This window comes from Nelumbo lutea, chromosome 2, assembly GCF_056320005.1.
Source record: "Nelumbo lutea isolate HS-2025 chromosome 2, American lotus-T2T, whole genome shotgun sequence".
NCBI classification, from domain to species: Eukaryota; Viridiplantae; Streptophyta; class Magnoliopsida; order Proteales; family Nelumbonaceae; genus Nelumbo; species Nelumbo lutea.
The window spans coordinates 51,336,211-51,349,266 of record NC_142685.1 but is presented as its reverse complement, the minus strand read 5'-3'; the positions used below and the strand labels follow the sequence as shown (position 1 = coordinate 51,349,266).

Here is a 13,056-nt window from a genome sequence, read left to right as displayed (position 1 = left end):
TCTTGTGTGTTGATCTTAAATTACTATAAAACAACACCATTTACAGCACTTAACATGGTGTACAATTATATATTTGATTTAGATTAACCATTTGAAGTGCCCAGGCTCTTCGTGGTAGGGGCAATGAACCTCACAAGCACCATTGCACCCTGTTGGGTCCCCACCCCCTAATTCCCCACTAATGTGTCAGTGCCATAATTCTGAGTGCTGCGTGCCCCCATCATTGTTCATGTAGAGGATGATGGATCCCATATCATCAGATTGAATTTTGAGGACAAGCGTTAAGCTATTCAAGATGTGTAACCCTAAATTCTAGAGCATAGTTATCATATTCCTTTGTTGAATCCTGCTATTTGATTTAGATTAGCCATTTGAAAGAGCTAATTTACCAAGTGTAATATAGTTTGGTTAATAACTCAAGGCATAGAAGTTAGAAAACATCACAAGCAAATGTTCTCCCATCAAAGAAGGCTGAGACGATGGTTCTCATTTAAGCCTTGTTCATTAGCCGGTATTTAGCGGGTGTAGGTTGATCAACTTACAGTTGTTCGTTTTCCACAATATTAGGTCCCATGGAAAAAAATTTGGGGTTTTTATAGTTCAGTTCACCTCAGAAATCTTAGTTCCACCGTACAGGTGGGATGAATCCTGACCGTGGATTGATGCCAAATCCACGGGCAGGATGCAGTTTATAAGTGGGCTACTAGTAGACTAGGAAGGGGCTGTAATTTCATATTTCTGAGGTGAACTGCAGTCTACTTGCCCCAAAAATTTTTACTGGAGATTATCAGTTGCCTAGGTAACAATACCCTCCCATGATTTGGATATATCTCTATCTCTCTCTCTCTCTCTCTCTCTCTCCAGGTAGGTGTTAAACTTTCAGAATGCTGAAGCATGCTTCTTAGCCAGGTAAGTAAAAACGGACGAGGCCGTAGGGGGCGTTTGTCAATGTGAACGGTTTAGGAAGCTGAGTGTAAGTTATTGTAAGCTTCAAACTTGGTTATCATTTGGCGTATGTCAGGCCTGTGCATGTCAATCCTTTTATCTAAGGTAGTATATCTCTAGATGTTGGCCAAACCATGTCGCAACCTGCTGTGCTTGGTATCTTCCAAATGTGTCAGTCCAGTAATTCAGTCGTCTTCAACTCCAGGACACCCTAGGTGAACATGTTGATCTTCTGCATTTGACAATAGACAAGGCTAGAAATAATTAATCAGAACTTTTGTCCTTTTTGAGGCCCAAAGATCTTTAGCCAAGTATGCTATTGGGGCAATATGGTCAGGCAATACACAAGAAACATCTCCACACTATGAATCCCTTGTGAATTATTTGTGGGGGGTTTAGGTCTCCCATTGCAACTAAACTCTGAAGGGCAAGGTTTAATGGCCACAAGACAGGCCAATCTACCATGTGGCTACGCTTGTCGCTGTGTGGTGAGAGAAGCCCACTGCATGTCTAGTAAAGAAAGCTATCCGTAGATCATGATGGGTTGCATTTGCAGTCTGTAGAAGTAACTCTTATGGCTTTTGGAATCAACTTTGCTATTTTATCAAAAACAAAAATCAATTTTGATAGTTTATAAGGGATCAAAAGGTTTCACCGGATTCTTCCCTTCTGATTGACAGAAAGAAGCTACGCTTGGATTGGTGAACATAGGAAATTAGGTTATGGTCCAAGGAGGTGGTATGACGTCGACCCAAAATGGGTTTGATCAGTGCGATGATCCCAACTGCAAGTTGAAGGTTAGTGCCTCAGCTGACCAATCCTTAAGCTTCTTGAACCCCCATCAAACGCTTTCTGCAACAGCTGTGGAATGTGGTGCTTAGAGAGAGAGAGAGAGACTAAAGAAGGATATTAGAAGCGTATACGCAATGTGACTGTCGGCTTGGTCAATTACAGTACGAATCTTTCTCAGATTGAATTTGATTTTTTTTTTTCTGATAATGAATTAGGTTTAGAACCCTCTGTTTGGGCTCCTTCTACTCCAGACCTATTATCACCATCTTATTTCTGGCAAGCTGAAATGATGAAACTACACCAGTTCTTTTGATAAATATGGTCAATCTAGGGCCATTCATGGCGAGTTTTGAACGAGGTGGTTCTGTGAAAGAGAATTAAGGTGGATACACTGTCAGCAGAACTTTCAATTAAATATCTTGGTCATGGGAATTACAGGAAATTGAACACCAAACATTTAATGATTGGCACAATCAGCAATGAGTCGAGCGTTCTCATCAAACCCGAGACCTAGAGTCGTTCCACCAGATAAATAACACGTCTGATCACCTCATCATCTTAATTTTCATATCAAAACCTTAAATCACTAAATCCTAAAATTGAAATGAAAAATCAATTTGATTGGACACTTGTCCTCTGGAGCCAAATATTACTCAGAAGCAGAGGGAGCGCTTTGGTTCTATTAGAGAAGTATAGATGGATCAGGTCACAAGCAAGGTTCAAAATATCAATATAGGGCGATCCGCCAGTATCGGTACTGTTCTTCTTTTTGTTTTTTTTTTTTATTTTTTCCGAATCTAGATCAAAGGGACAGGTCTAGGCCAGTCTATCCTCTGAACCACTTACCAACACAAAACACCCCCTGTAGGGGCATGTATCGGGAATGCTCCAATATGATATGTATTGGCCGATAATGGCTAATACATACAATATTTTGAATCTTGCTCACAAGGCATAACTTGGCAATCTGCCCCATACTTTAACCCTGACGGCCTCACCCAATTAAAAATGGCTTCCAACTGGAATGCTGACTGTATGCCTTGTATCTAAAACCAGATCAATCAGATTTCCTTACCATCTTGGGCTCTACAAGGGTATTATTTTAATTAAAAAGCATACAATTTCTTCACCATCCCGCTTAAGAGCTATTTGTGCACGATGGGCTTCGGTCCAGTCAATATGCAAAGAATTTAAGGAGGCGTCCAAGGTGAATCGAGTTCTGATGAAGGATCAGGATTCAGGACATGTCTGCAGTCCTCCCAAGTAATATGTTCGCAAATCCAATATTTACCAAAAAAGAGTGTTAGGGGACGGGGGCCGGCGCCTCCGGGCTCAGGCGTCAGGCCTGTAGATGGGACGGGACCCTCGGGGCATCTCAAGGATCAGGATTCAGGACAGACAATAATTAGGTGGCTTCCAAGTTGCATGCAAAACGCCGGTACCTCAAAATCAGTTTTCCTCATCTTTTCAACAGTAAGCTGCATAGCATAAATCACAACTAGTAAAGGCAAAAGACCTAACACGTCAACTTCTGCTTGGTGGTCCTCACTCCTTGCTTTTTTTCATTGATATGCCGATTAATATTTATCCATAAAGGCCTTCCCATCAGCGTGACACCATATAAATAATGGTAAAAGAAAGCCTTGGCTAGCATATATCGGCCACAGGTCCATTTAACTTTGATAAATCCACTCTAATTTTGCTTCAATTATGTGTCAAATAATGGGTAATAAAACCCTTAAACCTCCCTGGGTTTTAAAGGCCTTAACCTTCTCGGGCTTTTTGGGATAAAGGGACTTAACCCCTTCACTAACTTCATTACCATTAGAAATCCAACCAACAGCAACCGCTAGTGTCATGCATTTTACTATATTATAATGCCAATTTTGCCCTCATGTAAAATCATCAAATGTTTGATGACCAAAATACCCTTAAATCTTTAACCAAAAGGTACCCTAAAATCCTTAACAAAAACATATTTACATGTATTAGCAGTTCAGGGGTAAAGTTGGAATTAGAAAAAATCTACTACCTTAATTGGAGGAATTAGTATGGACAGAAGACACTTAATATCTTTTTCCATTTGAAAGTACCTGAGGGAGTCTATAAGTCCCTTTATCCCCAAAAGTCGGAAGGTTTGGGGGCAGGTCAAACTGTCAAAGTTAAGAAGAGGTTTAAGGGATTTACAGTTACCATCTAGAGTTCAATAGTAACCCTTACCAAAGCAGTGACTGGTGCCATCCCTCAACTCCTCAGATGTTTTTTAACTTCTCACAAAAAAAAAATCTGGAGAGTCTAACCTACCTAAAATTACATACTAAAAAAATATGTAAATAATTGAATCCAGATATACCCCATGTCATCCAAATACCCAAATAACATCCAAACTAAAAACCATTTTACAACATGATTGCCAAAACTACTGAAATTCCACGAACTTCCACTCTTGCCACTCCAACTGAACTAGATTCAGTCAATCAATAACTAAACACCTCTGTAAAAACTAAGCACCGCCACCTGGGATACACATTATACATCCATTAAATCAAATTTTGCACCGACTCTCCTTCCCCCTAAACATGTAGAAATCTAATGGGACAAAGAGATAAACTTTGCTAATACCAACTGATGATGCACGATCCGGTCTGTACTAGCTGCCAGGGAGAAAATGAGGGCTTTCGGGGAGGAACCCAGTTGGAATACTCCGAAGCTCAAGTTAGTGTTATTCAGAAGGCAAGGGAAATGAGGAATTCTAAGACCAGAAAACGCAAGAATCACATACCCTTTTCTTTGTGAGATGGGAGCCTTTTATAATCGCCCCGTGTGCTCACTTCCATGCCTCTGCCAGTTCGGGCATCATTGCCTCTGCCAGTTCGGGTCACTTCCTTTTGTCAACTGCCAGTTCGGGTGTCATAACCTTCACTGCCAGTTGCCAGGGCCGCCTCTGTCCGTCTGGGATGGCGGTGGCAAGTGGCCATTGGATGGCGGCTGTCATGTCAGTCCTCTGATCGGCCAGGTACGCCGCCTCCGTGTACGGTCTCCTGGGCTTCAGATACGGTTGCTCAGTCAGGCGATTTGGAGCCGAAGTTGTCTTTTAATGTGAAGTCTCGAGTTTGGATAGGAGTATGGCCTGAATTGCCCCTAGGTGGGTAGTTCGGGTTTTTTGACCTTTGGTGCTCTTTGTAAGGCTCAAGACCTCGAAGGGAGAGCTTGGTTTGTAGGTTCCTTCGAGGGAGCTCGACTCTTTAGTTCGGAGCTCGGGTTGCAGGTTCCTTCGAGGGAGCTCGGCTCTTTAGTTCGGAGCTCGGGTTGCGGGTCTACTGTCGTGCCCGTGCTCAGCCCCGGGCTGCGTTTGGCTCACGTGCGCCAACGATTTTCAAATTTTCAAATTTTTGAACGTGCACCAAACAATTTCAAATTTTTGAAAGTGCGCGCCAAAGTGTATTTTCGTCGGGGGGTGCACAGCTGACTTTGCGGGGAGCCGTTGGATGGTTTCGATATTGGCCGTTGATGCGTGGGTACAGTGGCTTTAAATAATGGGGGGCACTCCCAGTCACTTTCCTCTGTTATCCTTCAGCGTTTGTTCCTTTAGCTCGCGTCACTCGTCCGTAGTTCGGTAGCTTTTCCTAGTGAGTCCTCAGTCTTCTTTGTTTTCGATGTCTAGTTTTAGTAGCACGGATAACCCTCTGGGGGGTCAGACGCTAGTTCTACGAACCGAGTTGCTGCCTCCAACAGCCTTAGTGAGTCCAAGGGGGGGCCCGAGGTAGAGCTCGAGGAAGAGCTCGAGTTTGAGCCCGTAGACCGAGTCACCTCGGGTACTTTGGCATCCACCTCTCGTCAAGGTCGGGTGCCAGACAAGTTCGGACCCTCTACTATGACGTCTGAAGGTCTTTGGTCCCTTATCGTCTAGTACAACCTGCCTAGGGAGTATACTTACTTTTTACCCTCGGGCAACTTTCTTTGGGAGCACAATCCAGATGAGATCGTGATATTCCGAGAACAGATTGTTGACGGGTTGCGCCTTCCCTTCCATCCCCTAATCATCGAGGTTATGAACCACTTCGGCGTCACTATAGGTCAGCTTCACCCAAACTCTATCCGCAACCTTGTTGGGACCATCTCCCTTTGCTGTGAGCACTGCCTTCCTTTGGACTTAGAAATTTTTTTCGCTATTCTCATGCTTAAGAAACAAGTGGGTCCCCTGCCCGGGCGTAGGAGGGCATACTACTTGTCACCTCGCCCGAGCTTCAAGCTCTTACATGATCTCCCAAACAAGGTCTCGGCGTGGAAGCGGGACTACTTCATGGTTCAAAGTGCTACGGGGTGGCCGTTTCCTACTGAGTGGGGTTTGGCCACTCCTGACCCCGGTGTTGTTTTAGATGAAGATACAGTGAAGGGTCTCTGGAACTGGGCCCGGCAAGGGCTAAAATGTGAAGTCTATCTGACAAAGGATAAACTCATTCAGGCCAGTCTGAGTTCGGGTAGGTTTCTTGCTCAGATAAAGATACTTTTGTTTCTGCTTTTATTCCCATCTTCTGACACCGAGCTCCTTTTTGCAGGTGTTATGGAGGCAAACAAGACTCGAGGTGCAAACTTGTTTGCTGGCATGAGGCGAAAGAAGCGAGCTGCTAAGCGAGTTCGCGCCGATCCTTCCCAGGTGGCAGAGCCCGAGGTACCGAGGACGGAGAGCCTCCTGAAGAACCCAAGGTGCCCCCTTTAGTTCGGGAGGCGGCAGGGGCTCCCTATGCCCTAGCTGCGCCTTCGGGCTCGAAGAGCCACAGTGGGATTGGAAGCGTGCTGACGCCGGGCTACGCTCTCCGAAAAAGCAAGGCCGCCACTTGACTTGAGGAGGTCGCATAGTGGGCCGATCTCCCTACCAATCACATAGGTGCTCGGGCTGCCACTCATGCCATGGTGTTAAGTCGGAGTGGGTTTTTTTTTTTTTTTTGCCGAGCTGATTTGTCCTCGTTCTAGCAGGTGAACTACTCTATCCATGCCTTGGTGATCCAGGCGGAGAGACGCTTGAGGCGGGCAAAAGCTGTCGAGGCTAAGTTATCGAGGTCTCAGAGAGACAAAGAAACCTTAATCTGAAGTTGGATCTGGAGCACCAGGTCGAGTACCTTCAGGAAGACATTAGAAAGAAGACGCAGATCTTTTCTCAAGCTGTTGAGGAGGCAAAGGCAAAAGTCGTTGAGGATTATATCGCCTCACCACGCTTTGACGACATGATGGTGGGCTCGTACAGATGGGGTTTCAAGTTGAGCCAATGGATGATAAGGAACACGTACCCCGACCTCGATACCAGCGCCATAACCACCTCGCGCATCACTGAGGAGATGGTTGCCTTAGCTGATGACGATGCGGATTCCGAAGACAAAGCGGGTCCTTCAGGTGTTGTCGAAGTCCCTTCTGAAGGCAAGGAAGATTGACCTCTGGGCTTGTGAGCTCGTTTGTATTTTTTTTTTGTTCAAATATGTTGTGGAAGTATTCTCCATTTGCTGAAGTGACTATACCTGAGCTGCTAGACGTGCCCCGAGGCAAGTTAACATAGTAAGGTTGTGCCCGATCTGTTCTCCGCCCCATATTGCTTTCGTCGATGATGTGTCGATGTCATCTTTGGCTCGGTATTCTGCCCCTTTTGGTGCCGAGGTCCTTGTTAGCTCGGCATTATGGGCCTTAGGGTGCCGAGGTTTTTGCTAGCTCGGCAGTGGCTCATGGCTTGCTTAGTTTATTAACTTATAAGTAAAATCGTCTTAAGTTGACAATGTTCCATGCCCGAGGTATCTAATTACCCTCCAGGGTCTCGAGCTCGTATGCTCCCCCGAGTACTCTCTTTACTCGGTAGGGTCCTTCCCAGTTCGGCCCGAGTTTGCCAACGCTAGGCTCAGGTACCATGATTTTGCGGAGGACCAGGTCGCCAACGCAAAAGTTTCGTTTCTTAACTCTGGCGTTGTAGTACCGAGATACCCTTTGTTGGTATGTTGCGGTTATGACGTATGCGAGGTCCCTCACCTCGTCAAGTAGATCGAGATTGGTACGTAGCTCGTCGTTATTACTATTGTCGTTGTATGCTTCCATCCGAAGTGAGGGGATTTCGATTTTGGCTGGGATGATTGCCTCCGTGCCGTAGGTGAGGTTGAAGGGAGTTTCCCCAGTGGCGGTCTTCTCTGTAGTTCGGTATGCCCATAGGACGCTGGGCAGCTCGTCTGCCCATAACCCTTTATCTCGGTCTAGCCTGGCTTTTAGTCAGCAAAGGATAGTTCTGTTGTGACTTCTGCCTAATCATTTGCTTGTGGGTGCGCAACCGACGTGAAGTTTTGCCGGATCCCCATGCCTTGGCACCACTCTTGGAATTTGATGTCTTCGAACTGCTTTCCGTTATCGGAGATCAGCACCCAAGGTAGCCCGAAACAGCACACTATGTTCTTTTAGAAGAAGTTTTGGACGTTTCGAGCTGTGATGGTTACGAGAGTCTCAACTTCAACCCACTTGGTGAAGTAGTCTACTGCCACTACCAGGAACTTCCTTCCTCCCGTTGCTGGCAGGAATGGCCCGAGTAGGTCGATACCCCATTGTGCGAAGCGCCATGGGCTGGTGAGGTACTTGAAGTCGGCAGCGGGCTGATGGTGAATATTGGCGTGCTTCTGGCACTTCTCGCACTTCCTGATTAGCCCGACGGCGTTTGCTTTCATTGTTGGCAAATAGTACCCCTGTCGTAGTGCCTTCTGAGCAACAGCCTTGCCCCCCAAGTGTCCACCACATAGGCCTTCATGAATGTCACAGAGTACGAGCTCGACTTCGGGAGGTCGCAAGCAGCGCAGGTAGGGGAGCGTGTAGGATCTTCGGCACAGCCGTCCGTCTATCATGACGTACTTAGCTGCCTGACGCTCTACCCTCCTGGCGATGTTACGTTCTGCGGGGAGGGTTTCATGTAGCAGGAAGCTCGTGAATGGATCAATCCAGCTCGATTCTGCTTGGGCAACAGGAACGACCTCCTCAGCCCCCCGGAGAATGCTAGGCCGAGGTAAATCCTCTATGTACATAGTTCTCATGGTGTTGTTACTGGTGCTAGCTAACCGGGATAGGGCGTCGAACTCAGTGTTCTCTGACCTCGAGATTTGCTTGATGAAGTGTGACTGAAAGCTAAGCAGTGCTTCTCTTACCTTTGCCAAGTAGGCGATCATAGCCATCTCGCGGGCTTCGTATTCCCCTGTAACTTGGTTGACCACGAGCTGGGAATCGTTGCAGATAGCTATGTGTTTTGCCTTCACCTCTTGCGCCAGAGCTAGCCCTGCTATCAACGCCTCGTATTTCGCCTCATTGTTGGATGCCGCAAACTCAAAGCGCAATGCATACTCCAGTTTCGTGCCACTTGGACCGCAGAGAACTACATCCGACTCCACTGCCTTGCTGGTTTGAGGAGCCATCTACATGAAGGATCCAGGGCTCTTCATCCCAATTCGCGCTTGGCCTAACCAAGAGAGATACCGAACAAGGTGCGACCTCACGGGGCTCGAACTCAGCTGGCCTAGGAGCACCGATCTCACCCGAACTGGGAGCCCTGTGCTCAACCAAGCCAAGGTCCTCGAAGCAGAACGTGCATTCTGCAACAAAATCCGCCAAGGCTTGGGCTTTGATGGCGGTTCGGGGCTTGTACTGGAGGTCGTACTCACTGAGTTTGATGGCCCACTTTGTCAATCGTCCAGAGACCTCGGGCCTAACTAATACTTGCCTCAGGGGTTTGTCGATGAGGACGGTGATCGTATGAGCTTGGAAATACGGGCGGAGTTTACGGGCCGCAATGACCAGCACATAGGCCAGCTTTTCTATCTATTGATATCTCGTTTCTGCTCCCTGCAATATCTTACTAACATAGTAGATGGGTCTTTGGACCCGATCTGTTTCCTTTATTAGTACCGAACTGACCACTTCGTCGTTTGTCGAAAGGTACAGTTCTAAAATATCGCCCTCTTCGGGTCGGGTCAACACCGGGATACTGGCGAGGTATTTTTTGAGCTCGTCAAATGCGAGCTGGCAGTTCGGGTTCCACTCAAACCCTTTGCCTTTTATTGCCTTGAAGAAGGGCAGGCAACGGTCTGCTGACTTAGACATGAAGCTCTTTTACTTTTCGGGGTGGTCTCATTTCTAGGATGGCCTTTATTTTGTCCGGGTTGGCCTCAATACCGCGCCGGTTGACGATGTACCCTAGGAACTTACCCGATGTGACACTGAAGACACACTTGTTTGGGTTTAGTTTCATGCTAAATTGACGCAGAATTTGGAAGACAGAGTGCAAGTCTTGTATTAACTCATGCAAAAAATGTGTCTTGACGACCATGTCGTTTACATAACATTCTATCTTCGTGCCAATTAATGGCTGAAACAGCTTATTCACAAGTCTTTAGAAGGTCACCCCAGCATTTTTCAATCCAAAGGGCATGACCTTGTAGCGGTACAGGCCAAACTCGGTTATGAAGGTGGTTTTTTCCTCGTCAAACGGGTCCATCTTGATTTGGTTGTAGCTCGAATAGGCATCCAAGAAGCTTAGCAACTCATGTCCTGAGGTCGCGTCCACTAGGCAGTCAATCCTGGGGAGGGGGAAGCAATCTTTCGGGCAAGCTCGATTCAGGTCGATATAGTCAATGCACATGCGCCACTTGCCATTTGCCTTTTTTATCATAATTGAGTTGGCTACCCAACTCAGGTAATGAACTTCCCTTATGAAGTATGCTGCGAGGAGCTTCTCGACCTCCTCATCGATCGCCCTCCAGTGTTCTGGGGCTAAGTTGAGTTTCGTTTGTCTAACGGGTCTGACTACAGGGTCAGTACTGAGCTTGTGAGTTATGAGCATAGGGTCTATGCCGAGCATTTCTGTCGTGGACAAAGCAAAAACATCTAAGTTACCAAGTAAGAAGCGTACCAGTTCAGATCGCAGGGGTTCTTTAAGGGATGCTCTGACCTGAAGTAGTCTGGTGGGGTCCTCTGCCAAGACAGAAATGGGAACAGTTTCCTCTGTTGGTGCAACTCGCTCCTCCTTCTGCTCCGTAGGTCGCTCCAGTTTGAGGTCGCTGGTTATCTTGGCCTTCCCCTTGAGGGCGGCAACGTAGCACTTGCGAGACTCGAGCTGGTCGCCCCACACTACCCCGATGCTGAAGTCCGTTGGGAACTTCATGGCCAAATAGTATGTGGACACCACAACTTTTAAAGCGTGGGTGATCGACCGACCTACTATGGCATTGTAGGGGGAGAAGGTCGCGACTACCAGAAAATCGTGATCGAGTCTTGCCGTGCTATGCCACGTGCCGACTTCCACAGGTATTGTGACCTTTCCCAAGGGTTTGACCTCATCTCCGCTGAAGCCGACCAGCGGGGTGTTCGCGGGCTTTAAGTCACTCTCTCGGAACTGGAGCTTGTCGAAGGCCGCTTTAAAGAGGATGTTTGCCGAACTGCCAAAGTCAATGAGTACTCGTCGGACTTCGAAGTCGTTGATCTTCATCTTTATGACAAGTGCGTCGTCGTGGGGGTAGTAGACCCCGCGCGCATCGTCTTCGATGAAGAATATAGGGTCTTCCGTCCTAGGCCTCTTCGAGGGATTTCGTTCTTCTCTGGCGGCTTCCTAGGTTGACACGCAAGCTGCTGCCGAGGTGCACCCTGCCACAATCGATCCTCCAACGATCACGTGGATCATTTCCCGAACTGGTCTTTCCTCCAGGGGCTGCTTCTGTGGTTCCACTGGCCGGCTGCTAGACTCGGGAGCTTCTTTGTTGTGCTCTCCCTACCGACCTGGCTTATTACTATTATTATTTTTATTGTGTTGTACAAAATTTCATAGATATCCGCAACGGATGAGTTCCTCTATCTCGTCACGGAGATTATTACAATGCTCAGTGCTATGACTGTGGTCCCTATGGAAGCTGCAGTCCAAGTTTTTATTCCTCTCGTTCGGGTTTCCCTTCAGACGAGGTGGCCACTTCACATACGGGGCGTCTTTAATCGTCATTAAAATCTCGGCCCGCTTCGCGTTTAAGGGTGTGTAGTCCATCCGAGCTGCTAAGGGAGCTCGGAACGGCTGGCTCGGCTTAGTCTCCCAAGCTGGATCTTTCCTTCTTCTATCATCTGGGTTGGGGGGCTTGCCTTCCCTCTTCCTTTTCTCAATCTCGCTTTCGTTCCTTTGGTTGATCTCCTCCTCTGTTTTCATGAATTTGTCCGCGAGCTTGAGGAATTCAGCCACGGTCGCAGGCTGGCTAACTACCATGTGCCACTTGAACTCCTTGTGTGTCACTCCTCTCTTGGCTACCGCGAGCTGCACCACGAGGTCCAGTCACGGTATCTGCAGGCATGCATCACTGAAGCACTTGATGTAGCCCCGGATGGACTCTCCTTCTCTCTGGACTATTCAGAAGATGCTCTCCTCGGTTCTGAGGCACCGCTTGCTGGTAACGAAGTGCGTAGTGAAGACCTGCACGAACTAGGTCCAGCTTCTTATTGACCCGGAGGCCAGGTTCCTGTATCAGGTGCGAGCCACCCCCCTAAAGGTGGTAGTGAAGGCCACGCACATGCAAGATTCACTGGCCCTTGCTAGGTGCATTTGGGACTGGAAGGCATCAACGTGGTCGTTGGGGTCGAAGGACCCATCATACTTGTCTAGAGAGGAGAGTTTGAAATCTCTTGACATGGGGACTGCCAGGATTTCTGATGAGAGGGGGGAAGGGACCGAGAGAATAGGGGCAGCTTTTACCTCGTTCGAGCTTGTCTCTTCTTTACTTCGGAGCTCAGGCAGGATGCGGGTGGAAGTTCGACAACTTCGTCGACACCTTCGTTGCTGCTTAGAGGGCCCAATACTGGCGCTACTAGCCTCGGTATTGCCGAGCTCGATGGGCCCGGACTGTTGGTAGTCCACCGCTAGGACACCTAACCGATTCTCTGTGGGCGGGAGATCAGACTTGGAGTGCCGAGGTGCTGACTTGGCTGGCAAGGAGGTTCCCGACCCACCAACAAGCTGCGAGGCGGGGGTGATTAGTCTTTCCCTCCGGCCCGGGGATGAGGCCTGGCTCTTGGAGGGGTTCTGAAGTTGGGAGGCTTCTCCTCGGTGAAGGCGTCCACCCTTAAGGGAGGGCTTAACCGGTTTCGGAGCAGGGTGCCGAGGTGGTTCAGTACTTGGTACTACTGGAGCTGATGCTGCTGGAACTATTGCATTTGGGCTTGCATTGCCCGCATGCACTGCATTAAGTCATCAAACTGGTTTTGGTTAGTCGCCAGAAGGACAGTAGTTGATTCGGCAAAGGTTGTCTCGACAGGGAGGGGAAGGGGAACATTCAC

The 13,056-nt window shown here is 47.9% G+C and overlaps 1 long non-coding RNA gene across 1 annotated transcript; it reads right to left on the bottom strand.

Annotated features, from left to right (window-relative positions):
• Nucleotides 1-4,058: 4,058 nt before the first annotated feature.
• LOC148870635 (uncharacterized) lies at nucleotides 4,059-4,396 on the bottom strand. The gene is made up of 2 exons (XR_016107507.1): nucleotides 4,360-4,396; nucleotides 4,059-4,254 (listed from the first exon to the last, which is right to left on the bottom strand). It is a non-coding gene; the product is annotated as an uncharacterized LOC148870635 (long non-coding RNA).
• Nucleotides 4,397-13,056: the final 8,660 nt, after the last annotated feature.